We start from the raw sequence: 19,066 nt of genomic DNA, 5'->3' as shown, positions 1-19,066 counted from the left end.
TGTATTTTAGGTCAGTTGACTACATATTCTTGATCTTTTAAAAAGGTGCCAATAGCATGGACTGCAGAAACACAGCATCTTCAACAAGTGGTGCTGCGCAAATTGGATAGTCATACGTGGAAAAATGAAACTAGACACATTCATCTCACAGGACAGAATAATCAAGTCTAACTGTATTAAAGGTCTCAATATAAGACCTGAAAATCTACTGACAGAAAAAGAATAGAGGAAATTCTCCCTGAAATAGGAGTGGGGAAAGACCTTCTGAACAAAATCCCAGTATCCCAGGAAATTTAACAGTCATTCAATCAGCAGGACCTCATGATGCTAACAGGTTTTCCATGAACACACAAACACGCCATGATCAAAGCTGGTAGATCACCCACAGAACGGGAGACATTTTATCCCAGCTATGCCACTTCTAGAGGTCTAATATCTAGAGCTCTAAAAACTAAACAACAACAAAAAATCAAACAATCCACTTAAAAATGGAGAAAAGAACTAAATAGGGAGTTCTCTGAGGAAGAACTACAAATGGCTAACACACATTTCAGAAACTGTTCAACATCCCTAACCATCAGGGAAATGCAAATTAAAACAACTATGAGATTCCACTTTACTCCAGTAAGGAGAGTAAACATTAAAAATTAAGTGAAAGCAAATGTTGGTGAGGATGTGGAGACAGAGGAACCACCATTCACTCTTGGAGGGAATGTAAACTTGTACAACTACTACAGAAATCAATATGGAGGTTCCTGGAAAGAATGAATGTAGAGCTGCCCTCAGACCCTGTTATTCCTTCCCTGAGAATTTCCCTAAATGCTTCATGCTTCATGGAAGAGATATGCTCCCTACCTTGTTTATAGCTGCTCAATTCATAACCACGAAGAACTGGAATCAACCTAGATACCCATCATTGGAAGAATGGATAACAAAGTTGTAAATTTAAGTTCTACTCTGCAGTAAGAAACCAACAAGAACAACAACAACAACAACAACAAAAAAATTAAATTTGTAGCAAAAATGGATGAACTTAGAACAGATCACACTCAGTGAACTCACATAATCACAGAAAGGGGCTACATCCATCAAATTCTTCCCAAATAAATAATACAACCATTTAACCTATACATACTTCACTCTCCATTGGTAAATCTGTCTTTCTTTCTCAGAAGGTAGCAAGACCTGAGAGATAAACTACCCCTCACACTTCAGCCAGGCCCCAGCTGAAACCACAGAGGAAATTGGAAGAGGAGAAAGAATTTAGCTTCCAATGTGACCATGACAATCAGCATGAAGGAAAAGCAAACAAATGCTGAGGATACTCGACATCTACCAAAGCAGAGGTCCAGAGGATCCTAAGAGCTCATCACTAGTGTAGACAAACACAACCACCACAGCTCAGGGAATTTTACAGAAGAGAGGGCAGGAAGAATGTAAGAGCCACAAGTTGGGATATCATGCTCAAAGGCATTGCCTCCCCCAATAACGGACTGCTGATTCCACCATACATGACCCAAATTGAAACCCCAGTGAGGAAGGTCTCCGGTGTAGTGGGTGCAGGGACCAAGGGAAAGGATGGTACCATAATATGATGTATCAATACTAAGTATGTCTGTAAAAATAAAAGTAAATATATAATAAAAAGCAAAGGCAAAACAAGAACTTTCTGAGAAGGATACAACAGCACAGGGAAGACCTACTATAATGAAGACCTACTGCAACTACACAGCATTACATAGTCTCTGCACAGCACAGGAAGCCATCAGCAGAGTGCACAGACAGCTTACATAATAGAAGAAGTCTCTGCTAGCTATAACTCAAAAAAAGGCATAAATCTGGTTTTATATAAATGGCTGCAAAAGTAAACATAAAAACACTGCCCATCAGTGAGTGGGCAAATGAAATGAACAAGTAAACCACAAAAAGAAGCAACTCAAATGTCCATGCATATATTGAAGAGTTTAAGATCTTTATTCATTTGTTAATTTTATTTTTGTTCTTATTTTAAACTTTTTATTGACAAGTTTGTTCCATAACTATAGATAATATACCATGATCATACTCCCTTTCCATCACCCACCTTTCTCCTTTCCCAAATTTTCCCTTCACTGAATAACATCTTTCCAACTAATCTCATATTAGATATGGACATATTATTGTGTAAACAACACATGTTGGTACCGTTCTCCCCCTCTTCCCTGCCCCCTTTCTGAAGAAGACTTCCTTGTTTGGGATGCAGGTCAACCCCATGGGGATTGTGGGTCATGCATTCTGATGGGGGTAGAGGCAATGTCTCTGTGAAAAATGTCCCAACTTGTGGTTCTAACAATCTTTCTTCCCCCTCTTCCACAAAATTCCCTAAGCCATGCTAGTAGCATTTTAAGTCTGCTTCAGTGAAGGGCAGTTAGGAGCATCTGGACCTCTGTTTTGGTAGGTATTGAGTGTCCTCAGTATCTTTCTCCTTTATCCTTGTGCTGATACCAGATTCACTAAAAAAGCAGCACTCTTGCTCTGTTAGCTAGTTCCTCTGTGGTTTCAGCTGGTCCTGGGGTGGCGTGCACTGGGTCAATTATCTCCTCAGGTACAGCTCCCATCTGAAAAAGAGAAGCAGATGCCCCAATGGAGAGGGAAGTCAGCACTGGTTAAATGGGATAACCGTTATTAATTTAGAGAGAATTTAAAGTGTGTAGACCCTCTTATAGGCCAAGATTAGTGGGAGCCTGACAATAGAAAGTAGAATCATTATCTGGATATGATTATGACTTATTTCCCAGTTCCAGATATGGTTTCCTTTCCACTGAGCAGATCTTTTAACCAATCCAAAAGCTGTTGATTAACCACAATGGCTGTGTGCCACTATTGCATTTGTGCAAGCATCATATCAGATTGCTTGCTTCTGAGTCATTTAAGATTTTTATTTCCTCAGACAGACGTAGGCCACTTTCCCCCAGTAGCTCACATAGCACCTTCCAGCCAATAGATGGGCTAATTGTCTGGGGACTGGCTGTCTTCCAGATTCCAACCAGGTCTCTCCATGGTCCGTGCCAACAGTGTAAGGTGTAAGGTCTCTTTTCTTAAAGGAAGTGACAATTAAAACTTATTTGTGATTCTGGTTCACCTCAGTCACAATGACTCTAATCAGGGAAAACAAATGAGAATCTGCTGATTCCCATGCCCCCGGAATCTGCTCTTCTTTTGCAGAAGGAGTGAGAACCTAGGAGGTGAACCACCCCCTCACAGTTCAGCCAAGTCCCAGGTGAGACCACAGAGGAACTGGCAAGACAAGCAAGAGTGCTGCTCCCATGGCAGCTTGACAACCTGCACCAGGGTGAAGGAGACGGACACTGAGGATCCTCACCACATACCAAGCAGAAATCCAGAAGCTGCTGAGAGCTCATCATTGAAGTAGACTCGAAACACACCCACCAAGACTCAGGGAATTTTGCATAAAAGGGGTCAGAAAGATAGTAAGAGTCACTGGTCGGGAGGTCATGTCTAGAGGACTTTTGCACCCACCCCCCGCCAATGACTGACTGATGTTCTCGCAACTTACAACAGACAACTCCATGGGGAATACCAGCAACCCCACTGTCGAGGGTCCACAGTGGGATGGGGCAGGGAGGGGGGAAATGTGCCCATACAAAGTGTATACTGAGTAAAATAAAGTAAATGATATTAATGCTAGTGTTTTTCGTTTGCTTTTTATTATTTATTTATTTTGATTATTACAGACATACTTAGTATTATTGATAGAGGAACCCTGTGGACTGCTGTGGAGTTAAAGTGGTTCTGCAGTTATGGAAACCAATGTGGAGGCTTCTCAAAAAAAATTAAGAATATAAGTACCGTATGACCCAGATATGCCACTCTTTGCCATATACTCCAGGGACTGTGTACCTTATTGTAAAAGATATTGCGTGTCTGTATTTATTGATACACCTCATGGGAGCAAGGAAATGAAATAGCCCAGTTCTCCATTAGTGGATGGATCCATAATGAATTGAAGTACATAAACACAATGAAGTTTTATTTAGCTATAATAACATTATTACTGTGCAATCTGTCCTTTCTCTTCTTTATTAAACCAGAGGTGGCTAGTGCGGGGAATTTCTGCTTAACTAACAATAATTTCATATGTTAAGCCCTAGCTCACAAATATATAAAGTTTCTCAGAAAATTTAATAATCTTTGTTTAAATACTGATGCAGTTTTTAAAACAAATACACTTCTAATATGTCTTTGCCTTCTTTTTGCTCTGTGCTATGTAAGATTTTTGTGATAAATTTCTGTTAATCTATTATGGTGTAATTATATTACTTCATGTTTTAGGTCATTTTGAACATTTTGAAGCTTGTATAATGCTCTGCAAGACAGGTCAGAATTATATATTTTTTTTTCTATACAGGATCAGTTAAGTGAATAATCCATGTTTTTAATCCACATAATTTCTGTTACATGTGCTTTTCTTTTAAAATTATACCATTTTTGGGTGACACAGAAACAGATTATTTCTTCTAGAGCAGAACATGGAAACCTTGACATACATTTTCTTTGTGCTTATAAGCAATACACATTCTGTCACTATTGATTGGTTAGACATTCAAGTGTTAGATACTTCAAAGTATGCTGTAAGTTTACTAAAATTTTGTATATGTTTATTGGTATTCTGTCTACAAATTTAACTATTGAAAACACTGCAGTGAGGTATCTGGTAATAACTGGGATGTTTGTGTTTTTATTGAAGATATATAAGCTGTTGCTTAATTTTTGAAGTTCTATTTTTTTTGTTTATTTTTCTTTATTAATTTGAGAGTGACAAAGAGAGAAAGAGGCAGATAGAGAGAATGGGCATGCCAGGGCCTCCAGCCTCTGCAAATGAACTCCAGATGCCCCTTTGTGCATCTGGTTAACGTGGGTCCTGGGGAATCGAGCCTCAAACCAAGGTCCTTAGGCTTCACAGGAAAGCACTTAACCACTAAGCTATCTCTCCAGCCCTAAAGTTCTATTATTTGATGCACAAAAAATTAGGGTCTTTTGTCCTCTGATTAATTGATCACTTTATTCTACTGAAATATTCTTCTTAATTTGTGACATTATTCTTTTGTCTGAAATGCTTCATTTGTTATTAAAATAGCCACTTTAAGAGAAAAAAAAATGCTTGTTAAGAACAAAATATGGAACAAGGGGTGCAATAACTTGTCCTTACCATAAAAAAGAAGCAAAGGAGTGAGGAGATAACTAAAGTTTTGTTGAAATATGGTGAGGAACAGTCATGTCAGAGGCCCATGGGACACAGAATTCATGATAACAGCTTCCAGAAATGAACTGTGTCATTTCTGCAACCACCTCTCCACCACTAGGTTTGTCTCGGCATCAGAAGTGACTTCTTCCTGAGGAGCAAAGAACACACAGGAGGTCCTCACCCGGTACTCATGTCGACTCTGCTCTCAGCCCACAGTCGAGAGACTCCCTGAGCTCAGTTTGGGAAGCTGTCTAAAGGTTGTGTCCTGCATTAATCGTGAACAAAGCCCGAGCAGTCCAGTGTCCATGGCTGTGACCGAAGCCACTGCACATCAGCACCGCCTCCATGACAGAGTCATTGAGTTCTAGGCATTAAGAATTTGGAAAAGCAAGTTTATTATTCTTATCTGGTTACTTTAATATCTGATGAGGATCTGACAGTAGATAGCCTTTTGGCGAGAGTGCGTGTTAGGGGGTTCAAAAGTGAGCGACTCAAGGGTCCAACTTTCAGTTTTGTAGTGATATGTCCTAAAAAGAGCAAGCCTTTCTCAAGAATCAGCCTCAATTGCACAACACCTTCATTGACTTATGTACACAAATCTGCATTGTGATTAGATTCGGCTACATCCCCCAGTGGTCATACGGATGACCTTGGGGGTCAGCTGAGCATGTTATTTTCTGGTGCCACATTTTTGCCTGGCTTTTATGTTCTTATGTAAACTGTATTATGAGAATTTGCACAAGGTGGCCAAATTGATCTCTTTCGATGTGCACCTATTACATCTGATTTTTCCATCTTTTATATATTTTTGCTTAAATATTGTTTATGATTTGGCTTAATTCATCCATTGGCTTAGTTGATAAAACTCATTATTGGGCTAGATGAATTGGGTTCATAGCCGCAGTTTTGTGTTTTCACAATGTGCTTTCAGATTCCAGTGTTTCTGCTTACTTATGGTGTGAAAACATTCCATCAACCTCGCCTTTCTTGTACTTTAGTTTGCCTGTTCGTTTATACCTTTCCATGTTATAAAGTAAATTCTCTTCTAAACTAGTAAGTTATTAACTTTAAATGATTAGAATGGAAACATATTCTACATGAGCTTGGTTTAAAGTTTGTATGCTTTCATATCTCCACCTGGAACAATTTCCTCTGTCAAAAAGTATGTTGAAGGCTAGAGAGATGGTTTAGTGGTTAAGCACTTGTCTGTGAAGCCTAAGGCCCCCGGTTCGAGGCTAGATTCCCCAGGACTTACCTTAGCCAGATGCACACAGGGGAGCCCTCATCTGGAGTTCGTTTGCAGTGGCTGGAGGCCCTGGCGCTCCATTCTCTCTACATATCTTTCTCTCTCTGTCTGTTGCTCTCAAATAAATAAATAAAAAAGAAATATATATATATATATATATATATATATATATATATATATATATACATACATACATATATATATATATATATATATATATATTTTTTTTTTTTTTAAAGTACTTTGATTACCAGGAATAGGCAAGACCCTATTCCTGAAGAGACCACATACTGCCAGCAGAGAAAATCAAGCGATCCTGCTGGAATCTGGAAGGAAGCCAGTTCCAACATGGTTAGCCATATAGTTCTGAAAAGCGCTACATGGGCTGCTGGGGGAAATGGCCAACAACAGGGTGAGCAAGCCTCAGACAGTGCTATACAAAAGCCACCGTCCTGACGAGACCTATACACCTGTGCAACAGCGGCACTCAGCCTTGGTGCCTAACCAGTGACTTTCCGACTTGCTAAGTGACCGCTCAATGGAAAAGGACCCATGGCTGGAATTGGAAACCCAGTCAGAATCCTATGGAGACAGAGATAATGATCTCCAGTGAAAAATCCCCACTAGGATTTTCCTTTTGTTTGTTCTTGATCAAAGTGGGACAACATCCACCAAAATTAACAATCTGTATCCTCTTCAATTTACGCTGATCTCATTTTCAGTTGGAGATTTTTTTTTTTTTTTTTTTTCTCAGAAGGCAGCAAGAATGGAGGATAAGCAAAATTTACCAAGACAAGAAAAGATAGCTGATTCCCTGGCAAGAGCTGAACCATCCCTGGCACATCAGCCCCGACCCAGATGAAACCACAGAGGAACTGTAGACATGAGCAAGAGCGCTGCTTCCACCGTAAGCTTCACAACCTGCGCCAGGGTGAAGGAGACAGGATGTGGGTGTACCAACACGGATCAGAGCTGAAATCCAGTGGTTCCTGAGAGCTCAGCACTGAAGCAGATGTGAAGCACGCCCGCCGTGGCTCAGGGTGGAGGACGGAAAGGTTGCAAAGAGCCACGGAGTGGGAGGAAATGTCCAGAGGCCTTGACCGCCCCTGCCGCAATGACTGACTGAAGCTGTCACAACTCACAGCCCACTGCCCCTTGGGATGCCAGCAACCCCGTGAGGAGGGTCCTCAGAGGAATGTGGGCAGGGAGGAGGGAAATGATGGTAACAACACATATTTTTAAATATCAAAAGAAGCTTTAATTTGGGATGGAGAGGTGGCTTAGTAGTTAAGCGCCTGCCTGTGAAGCCTAAGGACCCTGGTTCGAAGCTTGATTCCCAAGGACCCACTTAAGTTAGATGCACAAGATGGCACATGCATCTGGAGTTCGTTTGCAGTGGCTGGAGGCCCTGGTGTGCCCATTCTCTTTCTCTTTATCTGCCTCCTTTTCTCTCTGTCTATCACTCTCAAATAAATAAATAAAAATAAGTAAATAAAAATAATTTTTAAAAAAGTTTTCATTTGCCTTACTTTTATAGGTAAATTTACTGTTTTGAAATGCTGCCTTGTAGATTGTTATTTCTTTTATTACTTTAAATATGCCATTTTATTCTTGAGTTTATTCCTTAATTACACATATTTTTTTTCATTTTTATGTGTGTTTACCTCTATATAACATGTCTTTACTTCTGTGTTTTAAGATTTCCACCATTGTCACTGATTTTTACTAATATAATTATAATAAGTCTTCATGTATCTTTATTCTTGTGTTATACTAACACTAATGTGGGATAATACTTAACATCAAATTTGAAATATTTGCTGCTCACTGGTATCCTGGGGATTATCCTATAGTGCACATATCCACTTTCAGAAATTCTATTAAGTGTACACTTCTTTACAACATTTCATCTCTTATCAAACCAATCCACTAGGTTTTTAATCTCACATGATGCACTGTATAAATCTTATGATGGTATTAAATTGAAAAATGTTGTTAACTTATAATGTAGCTGTCCTCATGAGTACTTAAAACCATGAAATGAAAGGCCAGTCAACAATAGCTGACATTTATTCCTAGTGAATATTTTTCACTGTGATATGATCTGTATATTGTATTTATGGAGACTTAGTTTGATCTGAATGCTGATGGTTCAGATTTAAACTATTACTTGAAATCAGTATCTGAATTTAAGATTTAATTAAACAATGATGCTATCTATAGAAACAAAATATTTTGACTATAAGATAATTAGTTTGAAAAAGCAATACTTTAAAATCCCTTGTTTGTCTTGATGGGATCATATTCATTATTCTCTCCATGAAATTCATATCCTTTTTTTTAAACTGGAGTGTGCATAAACTTGTCATATGAGAAAGAGAAGTTTCACAAATTGAATTATTGAGCTATGGCTCAGGATACAAATATATTTGAATGACAATTGACAGATAAAATCCTAAAACATACCAGATATTTACTTTAAATAGAAATACAATTTTGGCATGATAATAGAATAGGTCCATAATCATAAATACAATTAAAAAACATTTGAACTAGAAAATCATCATTTCTAAACAATGTATATTAGGTAAAATATTAATAATAAAATGATTATAAGAAATATTCTGTAGATGAATCATTATCTATTGCTATGTATTAAAGTTAAATATTTGGTGTTTATTTAAATATTCTTTTCAGAAAGTTCCTAAAATGAACAATAAAGATATATGCAACATTTAAAAGCAAATATAACTCTTCTACAGGCTTCTAGCTTCAGTTATCATATCACCATGTATAACCAAAGGGGTAATTGGTATACAAGGCTGATGAAGTTAGTGATTAAGAACTCACCTTGGATATCTGAATCTTTTGACTAGATTTATATCACTGGTATACGTCCTCACAGTTTACAATATTTGTCTTATATTCCATTGCATATTTCCTCCTCCTCTTCCTCCTCCTTCTTGGATTTTTTGAGGTAGGGCCTTGCTTTAGCCCAGGCTGTCCTATAATTCACTATGTAGTCACAGTGATCTACCTACTTCTACCTCCCAAGTGCTGGGATTAAAAGCCACTGCTCTCAGCTATTTGTAATCATTTAAGTGACTTGAATTAGTGCCTATTATCCTGCTTAGCATATCTCCAGTGAGTGATATAGTCAAATATCTGAAAAAGTTCTTATCAATATATATGATACATTGTTCAATATAACAATGAATGCAAATGAGTAAATAAGAATAATTTAACATAAAAAGAAAGTAAAATTCAGAAATTTGTATTACAGACTTTTTGATCAAGGAAGATATTATTACTATAGTAATAGCATCATGGTTTCAAATAAAATATAATATTTGAAAGATTTTATATAAAATGACTGTGGGTTGGGCACTTAATAAAGCTAATGCAAATAGCTTAGAGCTGAATACTATTGCTAATCAATGTAAACATGAGTGTTTCCTGTGGAAACACATTGATTGCTCCAGTAGACATGCTTCATCTAATGACAATTTAGTAGCTGTAAAGAAAAATTAGTTTTGTTCTAGGTAAATAATTATCTGTTTTCACATAGTGGCATTAAATATGTTAATCTTTAATGTGTAATTCAATTTCAACTCACAGGTATGCATAAAAAATGTGACATTTCTGATGAAGTTAGTTAGGGTGAAGGTGTTTAAATATTTTTGTTTCAATATATTTAGAAACTTCAGCTGAAATACTAGTTCTGTGTGGAAATTCTGTGAAAAGTAGATTTAGGAGAAATAAAAAGATAAATCCAAAAAGCTGTTCAAAGGAAGAGCAAAATGGTTCACTCCAAATACAACCACAAAAAGAAAAAAATCCATCCCCAAATGCTGCCTTTGCAAATGGTAGAAATAGAAGTGAGGGGCAGGAGAGATGGTTTAGTGATTAAGTGCCTTCCTGTGAAGCCTGAGGACCCAGGTTTGAGGCTTGATTCCCTAGGACCCATGTTAGCCAGATACACACTGGGGTACATGCGTCTGGAGTTCGTTTGCTGTAGCTGGAGGCCCTGGTGGGGCATTCTATCTCTCTGTCTGCCTCTTTCTCTCTCTGTCTGTTGCTCTCAAATAAACAAATAAAAATAAACAACAACAACAACAAAAGAAATAGAAATTAATTGCTCAGGATCAGTGTATCTGTAGATTAACAAATTGATAATTTCCACATGCTAATTAATATGTACTCATAACAAAAGAAGACTATGAAACAACAATGTGCTAAAAATGTTGGATGATTCTCACAAAATACTATGCAAAGCTATTTACCAGATACATCATTCTAGATGAACTTTAAGAACAATAGCAATCATTTTAGTAGATTACAGGAAAGTGATAATTTTTGGGAAAATTGTAACTGGGAGAGGCAGACCAAGCTTCTGAGGTTATATTTTGTTTTTGGCATGTTTATTTCAATGTTTACTTCATGAAAATTTATGCAAGATACATAAGATTTAATGTGTTTAGTCTATACATCATTAACATACAAGCTGCAAAATAGCACAAGTGGGTTACCCTTTTTTATTGTTTTTATTCAAACCGTACAGAATTTTTAGCACCCCTAAACAATGTTAAAGGAATTAAATTTAAAACATACTCTTGAAGTTGTTTGTATGTAAGTAGTTGAATATTTACTTATTCTTTTGGATTATAATCAATGTCATACTTTTAATAAAAATCAAGGACCTACCATCTTTAGTATTGTAATATATTCTAACTGCAATAAATAGTCTTGCACATGCATACACACATGTTTTGGAAACATGCTAAAGTCATATAGTATGTACAGATTCAAGTGTTTCTGCAACCAAGCAAATTTTTTACTGTATAGTTAACACTTTGTAAATTTATTTCTTTTTTTTATTTAATTTATTAGTTTTCTTTTCAGCAACTACAGGCAGTTTGGTAGCATTGTTTAGGCTCATCCATAACCTACCCCCTCTCAATGGCCCCTCCTTGTTGATGTAAATGGGTCGTGCATTGTGGAGTTAGCTCACAGTTATTGGTACGATAAATGTCTCTGCATATCATGACCCAACATGTGACTCTGACATTCTTTCCACCCCCTCTTCCGCAAAATTTCCCTGAGCCATGTTAGGTTCATTTTTGGTCTGCTTCAGTGCTGAGGTGTTGGGGGCCTCTGAGGCTCTGGCTCTCTGGTTTGGTAGGAGTTGATTTTTCTCTGTGTTGGTCTCCTTCCCGCTTTGTGCTGGTATCCCGTTCATCAGGAAAACAGCACCCTTGCTTGTTTCGCCAATTTTCCTTAGTTTCAGCTGGGCCCCTTTTGATGTATGATGGGGCAGCTCTCTCCTTAGGATCTGCATCTATCTGAAAAAGAGAAGCAGATTCTCCAACGGAGAGTAAGTTAGCACCTGGAAAACTGAGATAACACTTACTTTTTTGATAGAGAGTGTAATAGGTGTAGGTCCTCTTGTACCCCATGGTTGATGGTAGCTTGATATTGGAGAGTGGGCTTATGTTTGGATATGGTTCTGACTTGTTTCCTAGCTCCAGCTATGGGTCTCGTACCACTGATGGGATCAGTTAGCCAAATCAAGAGCAGTTGGCTCCCCACCATGGCTGTGTGCCACTATTAGACTTGTGTGGGCATCACAACAGGTTATTTGTTGCTAAGTAGGTTAGACCATGAGTTGCTTGGACAGATATTGGTCATTTCACCCAGTCGCCCATGTAGCACCTTCTGGCACTAAACACTCTGACTGTCTGGGGACTGACTCTCTCCTGGCTTCCAGCCATTTCATTCCATTTTACATGTCAGTTGCATATGGAGTCTTCAGCAGTACGATCTTACCACTGACCTTTGGTGGGTCATCAAGTACTCTGACAGAAATCTGTCATTCTTTTAGGAAACCTTGTAGGTTTCTCTGATCAAAAGCTCATTGTGGATGATAGCTCCATACTGGTAGTGGGGGTTACAGGTTAGTGCTCACTAAGAAAATGAGGAAAAAATAACTAATATACAAGAGTTAGAGAGGAGAGAGTGAGAGGGAGGAGGGGGAAAGGGAGGAAGGGAAGATGTAGAAGATTTAGGTTAGACTTGATCCTACCCTCTCCAGTGTCTTGTGGTTCAGGTGTTTCCTGTAAGGGTCTAGTGAAGGTTCAATATTCATACTTCATACACATATGTGCATATATATGAATGTATCTGTATCTACATGTCTATCTATATCTACCAATATATATGTGTATAGGTATATTTGTTTATGTATATAATTTAATTTTAATTAAACAAACATACGTATAATATTTATTTTGTTCATCACATTTATACACATGTCTTCAGCTACACAGGCAAATGCAGCTTGTATATTATATTAAAATGAGTGATTGATGTATTGAAAATAAGTGATTATTGTATCTTAATTCATAACTTTATTGCAAATCCTACAAAATATGTGATAGGTATAAGCATAAACATTTGTAATACTCTAGAAATGTAATGGTAGTGAAAAATGTACACATACACTTCTTCCTGCCTTACTTTTATTTTTTCTCTTCCTTTTTCTTTCTTTCCTTTCCCTCTTTCCTATCTTTCTTTTCTGCTTGGTGTCATTACTGATTATATACTCAGTGTCATGCTAGGAAAGTATTCCATCACTAATCTAAAACCCTAGCACCATATATTCTTTTATCTTTCAGAGTATTGAATTTGAGTTAAACTACAATGCTTTGTATAGTAACTTTCTCATTCATTTTTAGGCAATAGATTATCATTAATCTGATGTTTTCACATTGCTTAATTTATATATCTACTAGCAGAAAACATATCAGTCATAAAAATAAATAAATAAATATTTGTTGAAAAATGAATTCCTACAAACTAAAATATTCTTCCTTAGAGGGGAGAGGAAGACTTAAGTAATCAAGTCTAGTAGTGGAGAAACTTAAAGGGTCTCCAAAATTTTATAAGACAGTAAACAACTATTAAGGCCCAAACTCTGTTTACAGTGTTGTGTAGCGATTTTCTCCAAACTGAAGAATTCTTGGGAGGTTGTGGGAGACTCAGGAGGTCAGCACCTCTGTGAAATGGTTGCAAGACAGCTTTCTCAGCATACATAAAGGATGAGCAACTGCATGAGGAGGGACTGTCCTACCCCTGCCCTACTGAGCTTCCTCCAAAGCCACAGAGCGCTACCCACCATCCCAAGGGCTGTGCTGCTGCAGTGATGCAGCGCCTTAGGTGAGTCACTTACTTGTGCGGGTCCTTTGGTGATGCAACTGCTCTTGAGTCTTCCATGTCCCCATAAGCAACCCTTCGCTCTGCTCTGTAAGGAATCACAACATACTGACCGATTTACTAGCACTGGTATTGGTGCAATTATGCATTAGTCATCTTCTGAGCCTTATTTAGTAAGAATAAACTTGTGTTCATGCATCCTCCAGATAAAAGCCTGGGGCCAATTTAAGGACATAGCAATACTTAAATGGACCATATAGAGAAACATTTGAATGTTGTGTTAAACTGGAGCAACTTACTGGAGAAGGTAATAGAAGACAGGTCTCATTAGTAAGTGTTATAGGCATTCTACCCTTGACTGCACTTTGATAGTCATAGAAGATACTGCTGCCTATAACTTAACTGTGATGTTTGATCAATACTTTGACTTATTAAAGTGTAAATTGTGTTTGTCTTTAATCAGGTTATTTGATTGCCAAGTTGTAAATGATTAGTGCATGATATTATGTCAATGAACCTAATTATTCAAGTTCAATGCTAATAAGAGTGGTGAAATGAAGCCTCAGAAACCACAGTTCCTTATTTTTAATGTAATTTCCCCCTTTTATTTTAAAAAAATTACATACCATTCCTGTTCACTTGTAAGTTGACATTTATGTTTGTAATATACCATAACATGATTATTTTCAGTATTCCATATATTTTCTAAAACATCTAAATCTTATTTTTTTCTTTATTTCAATTTTAGTAAGTACTCAAAAGCCACATGTTGCTAGTTATATCTTAATCATTGCTCTTTCTTTGTTGTAATACAATTAGGTTATTTTGCATTCTCACTGCATTTTCTCTCTGTCTACTCATGTCCTGGGGTACATTTGATCATTCATCGATTCATTCACTCAACTACTGATTAATTCATCAAAAAGTAACATTTTGTACTTATATTTTCTTCTTTTCTCCAGAGACTTGGTTTCCAAAAGACTATTAAGAGTTTAAACATTACCTTTTGTTTACCTTCTTGCCTTTATTTATTTCTAGCAATAAATAAGGTCTTGTTTTCCTGCTTTGGCTTGGTTTTGTGGTTAAAAAATGAATATTAAAATGCAGAATAAAGACAGAGAAAGAGAAAAAGTAGATGACTTTTGAAAAGGGGAAATATGAAGTATTTGAGTGTTACTTTGAAGTGGGTCTGTGAGTATCAGTGTTTAAAAAATTCTTTGAATCATAACTTTAGTGAACAAAACTTTTCTTTGCTCTTGTACTTTCATGATCAGGAGCAATATGTGCTGAGATGCACCAGAAGAGAGACCTCCAATTAGAACCATGTATTTTCATTAGATCCAGTGTTCACCAGAACTATGAACCAAATATCTTTTTTATTAAAGATTTTTTTTATTTTAATTTATTTTTTGAGAGCGAAGACAGAGAGAGAATGTGCATGCCAGGGCCTTCAGCCACTGTAAACGAACTCCAGATGCACGCTCCTCCTTGTGCATCTGGCTAACGTGGGTCCTGAGGAATCAAGCCTCGAACTGGGGTCCTTAGGCGTCATAGGTAAGTGCTTAACCACTAAGCAATGTGTACAGCCCGACAATCTTTTTGTATACCAGTCGTTATTCATATTTAAAATGTGTTCACATTATTGTTGAACAGACAAATACTCATAGTTCTATAACCAACCAAAGCACAGCCTAAAAATTGTGAAGATTTAAAATGCACACAAAGGGTTTACTTAGCTCTGAACCCAGTAATTATAGAGTAGATGTATAATCCTAACTAATATTCGTTCCATCTCTTGATTCCAATTTTGTTCTCAAAGCTATAGAATCTCACTGTGGATAAGGTAAGCCCATCTGTATGTATTTGCAGGACAGATTTTATTATTCATGATGTCCTGATGGCCACATATGATGGTACACAGATCTAAACCTGGGATTCAGTGGGATGAAACAGAATGATCCCGAGTGTGAGAGCCCCTTGAACTACATAGCAAGATGGTGTCTACATTTTTCCCTAATGTAATAAACAGCTGTTGGTGTTTCTTTGAAAAAAATGTATTTATTTTAGACTAGCAATATGTTATTTAATACTTAAAATTTTAAAGATTGCTTTACTAAGTCTTATTTTTATAAATATTTTTGTTGCATATGTAAGGCTAGCTGACCAACAAACTTCTGGTGATTCTAATTGATCAGCCTCCCATTTTGCCATAGTCACCCTGGGTTTAAAGGCACCAGCAAACACATCCATCTTCACATTGGTTGGGAGATCTGAACTCAAGCAGCATGCTTGTACAGAAAGTGCTTTTATCCAGAGAGTCATCTCCCCTGCACTATACATGTTCAACAGACTTTCTCCTTAACTTACTTGAGTGTTTACTATTGAAGATTGTGTCATGATAGTCACTATATTCAAAATATTTAAGAATTAGGAAAGTGCTTCATCAAATCATGAATCATAATAGAAAATATTAATGAGATAATAAACATTTTCTCTTTGCCAGTTAACTATTTATTAATGATTTGACTTTATTTTTTAAATATTTATTTAATTTGACAGAGAGATAGAGGCAGATGGAAGAGAAAGAATTGGTGCACCAGGGCCTCAGCCATGGCAAAGTCCACATGCATGTGCCAATCTGTGTATCTGGCTTACATGGGTACTACGGAGTCAAACCTGGGTCCTTAGGCTTTGCAAGCAAGTGCCTTATCTATGAAGTCATCTTTCCAGCCCAACTATTTGCATTTTTGAGTAACTATTTTAATGATTCATATCGTAACACAGGCTGGAGATAGGGTGTAGTGAATAAGGCACTTACCTACAAAGCCTAAGGAATTAGGCTAGATTCCCCAGGACCCACATAAGTCATATGCATAGGATAGTGCATGCATCTGGAGTTTGTTAGCAGTGACTGGAAACCCTGGTGCACAAACCCATTCCATATATCTTCCTCTTCTCCCTCTCTTTCTCTCTCTTTCTCTGCAATAAATAAATAAATAAATAAAACATTAAAAAAAAAAAAAAGAAAATGGCAACTAGGGCATGGTGGCGCACACCTTTAATTTCATCACTTGGGAGGCAGAGGTAGGAGGTTTGTTGTGAGTTCAATGCCAGCCTGAGACTACATTGTGAATTCCAGGTCAGCCTGAGCTAGAGAGAGACCCTACCTTAAAAAAAAAGGGGGGGGGGGAATGTCCATTTTGTCAAAGGATCAACTTGAGATTTTTTTTTTCTTCGCATAGCTTATTTTAATCTTTTAATATAACTGCTTACATTCATAATTATAACTTCATCATAAAATCATAATCTATTTTTCATTACCTTATAGTGTATATTTATGCATATTTAAATTCTCTACAATTTCAAATGTTGTTGATAAAGGTTGTTTCTTAATATGTTACATTATTTTCTTACTATAGCCCAAACATAAAGTAGATAGAACAAAGTCATAGTGGAGCTGGGCATGGGGGCACAGGCCTTTAATCCCAGCACTCGGGAGGCAGAGGTAGGAGGATTGCCATGAGTTCGAGTCCACCCTGAGACTCCATAGGGAATTCCAGGTCAGCCTAGTCTAGAGTGAGACCCTACCTTGTTTGTAAAACCAAAAAAAAAGAAAAAAAAAAAAAGTCATAGTGGAACCCAATTCTTTTTAACTAACTTAAATTGTAATTAAGAATAAAAAAAGAGGTTATGTCATATGTTGGTGGATAATGTTGCTCTTGTTAGCCAAAGGTTGTTGTAGGTAAACCCCAGTACCTGGGCTGGGACAATTTTAGTGAGTTGCTGGTCACATAGGGCCTTACAGCCACCCAAATGGTACAGTCAATTGGCAAGGCTCTTGGTTTCCCACTTGAACTATATGCTAAGACCCTATTCCTGAAGACACCAAAAGCACTGGTAGCACTACCCTGAAAATGCAAGGTAGGATGAAACGGGAAGTCTCCTTTGTGAAGACCAGCTGTTAGAGTCCTGGAAGTGCTGGGCACCATGCTGTGGGAGAAAAGTCATAATAGGCTTACCTACCCGTGGATACCACCTGAATCCTGCACAATAGACTGCATAGGTTAGGGTTTCCCACTGTTATAATAGTGACATAACTCCTAGGGGAAAAGTCAACTGCTCTGATTGAATTTGAGACTCATTCTCTGGGTGAGCATGAATCCTCCATACTAAAAATCTAGTCTGAAATCTATGGCTGGTAAGTTTATGGACTCTAAGGGGGAAACCAATACTACTGATTGACTAAAAGGATATTCTGAGACCAAGAAGCTGTGTTCTAATATTTACACTGTTTATGGTCGCTGACTACTGCTGCTCTTACTTTTCCTAAGAGAAATGATTCTTGTTTTGTTTGTTTTTCTAGACAATGTTGATTACTTGGAAGGTTCAAGAGCCTTCAAAGTGCCAATAATAAAGAACAGTTGAAAATTCAATGTTCAATGAATTATTGTTATGTTTTAAGACACAGGAAATACTTTAGCAGTGGGGAAGAAAGAATGAAAGGGGAATTGTAGAAAGAGGGTTACATTTGGATACTACCTTCTGGCTTTTGTGTCTCTTACCTCATGACCTCACCATCGCTGTCAATACTTTCACACAACCCACACAATATTCAGTCTATGGACATTAAGGCATGGATGATGGAGCTTGGCACAAACAGTCACTAATATAGAAGAGGAGCTAGTTGAAAAAAAAAAAAAAAAGGAGTTCAGAATCTCTTGTATTTGGTTTGCTGTGATAGTCAGTCATCCTCAGAAGGCAATGTGCAGAAGCTAAGCCTTCCTTAAGTCCTTAGATAAAGGTGTGCTTAAAAGCATGTTCAGAGGAGCAAGCCAGAGAACACCTGAGTCCTTTCCATCTCAGCCGGGACACACTGTTCCACATTCAAGAGCAAAGAATTCTGGTGAAATCAGTCAGTCCTTCATGCCTCTGGTGTCCTGCCAAGACTTAAGGTAGGCTTCTAATTGGATCAGGTTTGGCATTTAACAGTGGGAGGAGTGTAATTAATGCTTTCCCAGAGTGAGCTCATGATATCAATAGCAAAAGAGCTTCTAGGCATCCCACTAAGCCCATTACTTAGCATTCTTTTACCCTGGCCACTAGATGCTGAAGGGGAAAAACTGGAAGACATATCCTGGCCCTCTGCAGATATTTTCTGGTTGACATTGGAGGGAAACACAGAGCGCCGCACCCCATCCTGCTCCGGGTTGACTGTGCTTTTACCCCACGTCACTCTGTCTCCTGTATTCTCAAATTGTGCTCTCCAGAGGGCTGAACAAATGATTGCAGCATCCACCGCTAGCCATGCTCCCACGCATAATGCTCACTAGGCATGTCTTCATCTTAGAGATCTTCCATTCTTT

The sequence above is a fragment of the Jaculus jaculus genome, chromosome 14 (assembly GCF_020740685.1).
Source record: "Jaculus jaculus isolate mJacJac1 chromosome 14, mJacJac1.mat.Y.cur, whole genome shotgun sequence".
Taxonomy (NCBI): domain Eukaryota; kingdom Metazoa; phylum Chordata; class Mammalia; order Rodentia; family Dipodidae; genus Jaculus; species Jaculus jaculus.
Note: the sequence above shows the minus strand (reverse complement) of the source record.